General features: G+C 36.1%; 1 protein-coding gene across 1 annotated transcript in view; it reads left to right on the top strand.

The window, feature by feature from the left end:
- The first annotated feature begins 693 nt into the window (after positions 1 to 693).
- LOC124631390 (5-hydroxytryptamine receptor) overlaps positions 694 to 9,216 on the top strand; it is a 38,554-nt gene continuing 30,031 nt past the window's right edge. Inside the window, exon 1 of the mRNA XM_047165758.1 lies at positions 694 to 1,071. The gene's annotated coding sequence lies outside the window, so the exon portion shown is untranslated. The remainder of the gene's footprint in view (positions 1,072 to 9,216) is intronic.

The raw sequence follows: 9,216 nt of genomic DNA, 5'->3' as shown, positions 1-9,216 counted from the left end.
TATCGAACCAATAATAAGACAAAACCATCCACTTTATGTGACTGTTAAAGTTAAATAGAATTCATTCATGGTGTTAATGTTAAGTACTTAAGTGTTTTTCTTCTTTTATTAGGTTCTATTTGTAAAATAGATGCTGTTGTTCAGTAAATGTCGTAAGTTTACTATATTATTAGATAGAAAGTACATCATATTTCATGTTTATCGATAAAGTCTGTCACAGTAATATCTCTTCAATGTAACAAACAGTCGATTGACGAGCTATCCCGCTACGCTAGCCCTTACCACGGATTGCTATTGTGTGGGCATATATGATTTTGTATACAAACGAGATAAACGCGCCCATAATTTGGCTAAGATTCCATTAATTTTTAATGATTCATACAATAAAGTTTTTTCTTATATTAAAAGAAGGGTAACTTTAAACAAAATACGTGGGCGATGCCCACTGAAGAAAACATGAAATGAAAAAACTCAAAACAAACTTGAATAAATTAAACAGTTAGAAAAGTTCTCATTTTGCATAATGCGAAATAATTTTCAGGCCAGTCCGGGGTATGTCGGAGAACTGTCGCTCGGCTCAGCTCAGCCCAAGTCGGTGCAGCGATCGGCGGTCGCGAGGATTTCGGGAGGTTGTGGCGTGACGTCAGCGGCGCGGGGCGGCGCGCGGCGGGGGAGGCGGGCCGGGCAGTGGCGCGCGCCGCCGCTCGCGCGCGCGACTTGCCGCACGTACTATCTGTTGCGCGCCGAGCGCGGTGGACGCGCTACGAACGCGCCGCACGCGACCCTACCGCCCGCCCTTCACGCAACCGTAAACAAATTACTACGTATCCCAATGCTCCTTACGCTTCTGTGAAACCCCACTTTGTTTCCACTTCGACTTATGTGATTGAGTTTTTGTGACTTTTACGTCTGTCAGTGATAAGTGCCGACTAGGGGTAAACGGCCCGTCTGCCGCCCACGGACTGTAGTAGTGCTGTAGTAACCGCGCCAGACTTGCCCACTGGGTGATGCACCGACTCATAACACTAGTCAACGACTTCGGCAACTCGTAAACACTACTATTACACTAAGGTACATCTAGATATTATGATGTAGAGATTTACAACTTCTATGCTTTGGTTGTAGATATCGTTTTAGTTTTATCTCTTTTTGTATAAATAATAGCAATTTTTTATAAATAAATAGACTGATATGATTAATATCTATACATATAATAAATCTGTAGAAAAGTAATTTTTGTACATTGAAGAAATTGACGAAAAAAATAGCCAGCATGTTAAAGGATAACTAACAGAACCCATTTCCATCATTTTTGTCATTTTTGTCTGTTTGTCTGTTTGTCTGTTTGTCTGTTTGTCTGTTTATCTGTTTGTTTGTTCGGGATTCACGTAAAATCTACAAATTAAATGCAGACAATGCTTATATACAAAAATTCTACGTAACTTGGGGTATTACTTAGTTTTTGTTTCATCGAAATCGATTCACTCTATCAAAAGATATGATTAATTTTGTGAATTCAAGATGTAAAATATTACGACACGCAATCTATTTGTCAAAACTGTACATTTGAATGTTGTACTTATATTAGTTGATCGGCCTATTATTAATCTTTACACAGAAAATCACACCTTTATAGGTAACTTCGGAAGAAAAAAAAATATGAAAATTTTGTTTAGCCAAGGTTAAAGTAGCTCCATCTGTGGTAAATAAAATACATCATCAATTTGTCAAAGGAGCGAGGTGGTAAATGACAATATTACCATACATTCTTTATAGAGGATTATTATTTCAACAGATGGAGTTGTGTATTTTCCGTAATTCACCATATTTTAACACGTAGTGTAATTTTTCGATAGACATTTCAATAGTGTTTGTCAGTTTGCCGTGCCACATCAAAATCCAACTATAATTATTACCTTGATGAAAAGAAAATTAATAGTTCTCAGCCAAATTTAAAACGGTGCCATCTAAATTATTTTTTGAACATTAAGGCGGCCAACCGTCCCGCATTCTGCGGGACCGTCCCGCAATGCTTGACGAAATCCCGTTTTGAAATTGTTAGTAAAATAGTCCCGCAAAACGTTGTATGCGTCCCGCATGTCCCGCATCCCTATTTTTCTACCACGCTTCTACACAACACCCACCTGCGCGCACGCTCAACAGTGCAGTAACACAGATTACCTATAATATAATCTCGTTCTCTTTATTTCTACTGAACTCGTGAGGCCTAATGATTTTGAAAATAAGACATTAGTGCACGCTGTGACACGATATTGATAGGTTAAATTATAGCTTTTTGCTTACGGTTTTTATTTTATCAGTTCCGTCCGATCATTTTTCAATGCCCCCCCCCCTTTTTTTCACGAAAGGTTAAGTCCCGCATTCAGTTTTCGGAAAGTTGGCCGCCTTATTGAACATTATGTCAAAAATGATGACTTTAGTGGAACAATTAATTATCATTTAAAGTTACAGATGGAGTTCATATCAGGATTTTTTCATAAACATAGTTTAGCTTATCTTCCACTAATGTGGTGGCCTTAAAACAAATTACTTTGAGTGAGTAGTATTAAGTAGACCTTAATTATTATCTCTGATGCAAAATATGTAAACTTAATCCTAGAAGAAATGAGGATCTATCTCTCGCAAGCGCTGCTAAGCGTGAGGAAGGTAATGTAGGATTCTGTAGCTTTAAAAACAAGCCCAGATACAAAGTGCAGATAAGAAATGGGAGCTCTCTCTATTTAATACCATACACACGTAAAATGCTGTATGCGTCTGAAAACGTACAAATTACGCGCCGCATACCAGAGACATGCTTACTTTCAACTTCTGATCGCAAATACACTGTTCACGATTACGAACAGTCTCAGTAAGACCCGAGCCAAGTCTAAAAACCCTAAAAAACACCTTTTATATAAAACTACGTTTGATGTCATTTAATCACAAAGACAGAATTGTTCTCTGTTGCAAATCCTATCCACCTATATCCTGTCCTAATCCAGAATGCATTGCAGGTGTGCATTGCACAAAAACCAATGGTATCCTATTCGAGAAGTCAAAAGAGTTGACCTGCCAACGTCAGCTTCTGCGCTAAGCAAGTGTTCTTAATAGTACCATCAGAATTACATTCATCGTTAAATGAGGTGATTAAATTTTCAGAAACCACAATAACAGTAGGAGCCAAAGAGTATTATCGCTTCATAGAGCTCTGATTGGCCCCAGGTGACCAAGTCAGGTCTGATTTGTTCGTTCATCAGATCTTTGAAAGTGTTTCGGTGGATACTTATTGTCGTCCTGTTTACGTGTGACACAAAATATGGTATATAAACGTCCTCCGCAAGAGCGAAATTTTCCCGGTGTGCGGTAGTGACGCACAGTATACAACACTTATGTTTCTTTTGATTTGCTGGCTCCACCAAGAAATCACAAATTGCGAGCGTACATTCTGAAAATCTTGGCAAAACTACAGGTTTCAAGTACGAACACATGAAGTGGACTCTCACAGATACGTACATTTTGCCTATTCGTGAACTAATGCAAACATTTCGGTGGAGTCCCGGCTTAGGCCTCCCCCACATTAGGCGTGCGCGATCCTCGAGCGCGTTGCGTGAGCGACGCCCGCGCTACTCACACGCCCGAGGATCGCGCACGCCTAATGTGTGGTCAGCCTTACCATGAGTAAGTGAAACTATGCTACCCTATGCGCCTGCTGATGATGATGACTCATTTTATCATCCATCCAGCTATTCCCCAACTATATTGGTGTTGGCTTCCAGTCACCGAATCTGTTTTAGTACCAATATTTTGCTTGGAGCGACTACCTATCACAATCCAGTCTACTACACAAGACGATATCCATATTATGGTAAGACTGACAGACTTTCTGGCTTCTGATTAGTCGCAGCAGCTGCAGAAAATGTACAAATGACAGCTTTGTCAGACTCAAAGCATGTAGACATAGATTATAGCTGTTTCCTGTGAAAATTACTTACGCACCATACGTAATAATTTTCCAAATTGGCTGAACAACGTCACAAACTTTACTTCTTTTGTTTAGATAAATGGTCACATCCACAACACAACCTTGATCAATGAATCTATGCGACTGCTAAGTGCTAATCCTAATTATACTGTCACGTGAAAGAATGCACCTACGGGATAAGTAGTATTTTGACTATTCTATATTGCCCACGCAGACGAAGTTGCGGGCAACAGCTAGTAATGATAATAAATGGTAGGCTGGTCTGATCTGAAATCTACAATGTTTTCCACAACATTTACAAGAAAATTCTCATAAGACGCAGCTGAATAAGTTGAAATAAATACATTCTTATCATAAATATAATATTATATCATTTGGATAATTGCTATAATTGGAATATCAAGGAATACAAAATCGTATCATTCGGTACTACTTCATTCAATGATGTTAACTATTCTTTTGAGACTGCGAAGCTGTTAAACACCGAAACTGTAGTTTTCAGTTATTTCATTGTTGAATGGCATGAATTCGCTGAAACTTTTCCAAAACTATATGTTTATAAAGCATGTAAATCCTGTCCTGGAGCCATTCACAATTTTTTATTATTGAAACATAAATTAAGGTAAAAAATATTATTTGTAGAAAAAAATACCACCTTTTCCAAAACATTTAATTTTAAAAAATTTGTAGTATATGTCACTCTATATTATCTCTGTAATAAATTTACCCTTCGCATATGTTTGGTAAAGGGAAAAGCGTCTACTCCCAGTTTATATATAGACGTATTTATAATTCAAAGGTTTCTAAATCCGAATGATTTCAGGTGGCTTCGTCTGGCTCTTAGGGTCATATTCATGGTCACACATAATGCCACCTTTTTATATTTTACGAATGTAAACAAAAGAAAGTCATCCTATTTTCTGGCTTATAAAATAGTCAACACTTCAAGTAATTACTTTCTGCTTACATTCTCTTGCAAATATTTTAAAAAAATATGCATATACACAAACACTTAAAATATTTGTTACTGCATTCTTAATCATTGATTACATTAATTTGATAAAGCCTCCGAGAGAATCTTTGTATCGTTTTTATTTTTATAATACAATAGATTAATTATTAGAGTATATAGATCTTAATATTTGTCAATTATCGTATTCATGTCATTGACCCTATACTGATTGCATGTATATTTTGTTCTTTAGAAATACCTAGTAGCTTTACACTCTGACTTTACAAAAGATATACCTAAGAATAAGAGAGACCTAATTTAAATTATGTAGTTCAATATTATGTTTGACTAGATACTGACTAGTGTCATAATTAAGAACATTAACCGTCTTACCACAAAAACTTTTAAACGTCAGTTTAAGACTTGTCTAAAAAAATGACAAATTATGACGTTGACCTATGGTTCATTTTGCAGCCAAATTTTTTTTAGACAAGTGTAAAACAGGGGTTAAAGTTTTTGTAGTAAGGCCACTAGTCTTCAAATTAAGAATATTCTACAATGACATAAAACCTACATTTTAGTGTCACATCAGTTACTAGGTCTGACTGCCTGATACGAACTTTCATATATATTTTATAATGAAAATGCAACCACCAAGGCATAAGAGCAAGTTTCTTATATTGGTTGAAAGGTACCTTTCAGCTGATGCTGTTATCACCTGAAATGCCTAAACCGCATTTACTTCGTAATCAAGTAAAGTAAAAAAATACGATGTTACGTTATGATCGTAAAATATACACTTTTCCTTATAGCTTACTCCGTAAAAGTAAACCGACTTTAGATATACCAACTATCTATAGAAGTGAATTTCGTTTCCTACGTACTTACCAATGTACTTACTGTAAAAAAAATGTATTATTTCATATTATAACTGTTTGTTATATTAAGTATAATGTCTTAATACATATGGTACATATATAACATTTATTCCACAAAAATCTCATCCAAAACATTGTACGTAATAACATGATTAATTAACAGCGCTCCAATCTAACGCATCAGTCATAACAAGGTCACATTAGATTTATTGTAACACTCGTGAACATAATTACATCGCATTAATATTTACGACTATAACAATTAATACTATTCAGTAGTTTAACCAATTAATTAATGTGGAAAATTATATATTGCGATCTCGAACACGACGCGTGTTCATGTTCCAGGAAAACTTGGCATTTCCCAAATGTAGGCTCCATTCTGAAAAGGTCAGGTTACTGGTTAACCTCAGTAATTAATGAAGTGGTATTTTTTGTTTATTATTTATCCTTTAATAAATAGCCTTTAATGAAGAGCTCGCAGCTAACACAAAGCCCCGCGGATCGATCCATCATAAAGTTAAGCACCTCATCATAACAATATAAGATCAATAATAAGATCGATCATAAAGTTTATCACGGTCTGTCTGTGGATGGGTGGGTAACCATCTTTTCATAAAGAGATCTTCCGTGTTTCGGAAAGCACGATGAACTGTAGGCACCGGCTGTCATTCGAAACTCTTTGGCAGTCGTTACGGGTAGTCAGAAACCTGGTAACCAATCTTACCATGGGGCATTGGGACGGCTAACTGAGTTGAAGAGGTCAGATAGGTAGTCGCTCCTTGTCTCAGGTCCATCCATTGGAAGCCGACCCCAACGTAGTTTGGAAAAGCCTAAGCAGATTATCTTTTAATAATCAGAATCACAATTGATTGACTAAGATTAATTCATACTCCCAAATCGTAAACAGAATCGTAGTCAGAGTTGTAAATGTCATAATAGTCACGTTATCATTTGTCTTTAGTTATTCTGTTGCGATTATGTTTATCAAAATCTATAATTGTAGAAATATTAAGTACATACTACGGTTAAACTACAGTCTTAGTTAATTCAAGCTAATATTGCAATATTATCTAATGAAAGTTTAATTTCAACACTCTCAAAGTAACAATTCCTATCCAAAGTACAAAAGCTATTCTCGAATTTTAGTACAACCCACATAAAAAGTAAGTTGGCTTTTAAATATTCCTTTATGCATATCTTTCTGAAAAGCTTGTCCCATTTCTATTCAACTAGATAACGCTGGAATTCTATGGGCGGGATTACTCGGGATGCACGATGGCCATTCTATTATACTTGGCGTGATGTAAAACCCTCTCCTTCACTTTTTGCTCCTTTAAAACAGCTCTTAAAGAGCGATTAGCGAATCTCTTAAGTTGACGAAGTACTCCAAGTCTTTAAATATAAAATATAAAAATATCCGCGACAGTAAATGAAAATAAAAATAACAAACAACCAAGAAAGCGTAAGTATTCGGTTAGACATACTCAGAATTCATGTTTATATTGGGTACATGATGTAGATTTTTATTCTATACTCCATTTGCTTAATGTTTCGTTATAACAGGAAAATAAGGAGAAAAGAAAAAGTTTTGGCTGGAACATCTTGTGGGAGTAATTTAATTTATTTTCACTGTATTTGTTTCACTCAAATCGCATTTGGACTGAGTAGGGAGAATAAATAAAGATATTTGTTTCTAAAAGGACATTCGGCGGTACTTTTAGAGTAATGATACTGACATTACCCATTCTAGAGCATTTGATACCGAGACAAGTTCTTTATCATTGTCATTGAACATGTTCTAAGTTCTTGACACATTCTTGGAATCTATATCTACAAAAGCAATCCTCAAACGTTAACTTTTGCCTTAGTTTTCGCTATACCTTTGATCTAGCTGAAATTCAATATTCTACAGAATACAATTACATGCTAGATCGGAAGCCTGTGTCTTGTTATATCGAAACAACGGTTTCCGTACAAACAATGTGGACCTGTTTAAAATTCACAGCTTACATTGTCTGATATTCAAAATAGGACACTGGGCGATTCCGGCCGTGAAAATTTCCTTAATTGTATACGCTGCGAATATACATTAGACGGTATACATTACGTCGTTTACCGTACGTTCGTGAAATTAAATGACCAGCAAAATTTAATTAAGTTCGGTTTTGAATATACGTAGGGTGATGCGATTACGATAGTCGGTGGCGCGTAACTTAGGATCGCTCAGCGTTATTAACAACGTATCGGCACCAATCAATTGCTATGCATGAAATATCGTATTCCCTCTTTGTGGGGCACATGCTTTATACATGAGCATTAATTCGCAACGTTTACGCTTTGAGTGGAAAAGCAACTTCCACGGAACTGGTGTGAGGAAAACGAGTAGCTTATTGGGCGATCCTAATAGTTTATTTCCATAGGAATATTGTTGCATATTATCTTCTGCTCAATAACTGTATAATACTTATTATATTATTTTTTAACAACATTCTAACAGAAATAAAATTGCATCATATTTTTCAGCAATGCTGACAAGGATGTTAGGTTTCCAATGTCCGCTCAATATACAATATCTATCTTAATACATTTTCCGTTCCTCGGAATTTTCTTTCCTAAGCTGTCTTATGCATTTTATCTTAGCTTTCATATCGGGTAACATAGCATTTTGCGAACGCCACTGGCCCGAGGTCACCCATCTTGTCTCCGCTGTCACGTATTCCGTGGAGCAAGTTACCGCAAAATCGCTTGCTCCATAAGTAATGTGTTTGCACTTCCTATTTGCATTAGAAAGACATTTCCAAGAAAGTGGTATATTTAATGTGTGTTAATATTCCAAGTAGGTAAATGTCTTCCTATACCTATGTGCTATAAATAAACACATATTTACTTAGGAACTGAACATACTATCTAAACATGATTTGAGTGCTTTTACCGAACTGAAAAGATACAACATACCAGTTGTTTTATACCCTACCACTTTTTGTTTCCTTTTTATTTCGTTGTGTACTCCGCGTTCGGCTATTAGAATATTGAAACTAAGCTCCACAGCCCAATATTGGCTATCGGTCCACAATTCACTGGGTTGTTTCTATAAATCAACATAAAAACCAATATGGATATGTGCAACCAACGAATGGTTTATCGCGATATGATACTCGATACTGTAGGCTTCGTAATCGATATGCAGTGTTCACTTTGAGATATTATTTGTGTGATTGTGAAATAAGTAGTTTGTTTAAGCTTTGACCACGAAGAGACCTTCATAACTGTATAAGTCGTCACTTTTTTTACAGGTAATGACGGACAATCGATTTATCAACGATAAATTATCTTGTTTACTGACATGAATTCTAAAATTTTTAACTGTAATCTCTGTGCATAATTCAACCTATATCCTAAAG

The sequence above is a fragment of the Helicoverpa zea genome, chromosome 6 (genome assembly GCF_022581195.2).
Source record: "Helicoverpa zea isolate HzStark_Cry1AcR chromosome 6, ilHelZeax1.1, whole genome shotgun sequence".
Lineage (NCBI taxonomy): Eukaryota > Metazoa > Arthropoda > Insecta > Lepidoptera > Noctuidae > Helicoverpa > Helicoverpa zea.
Note: the sequence above shows the minus strand (reverse complement) of the source record. Positions and strands in the feature narration are given on the sequence as shown.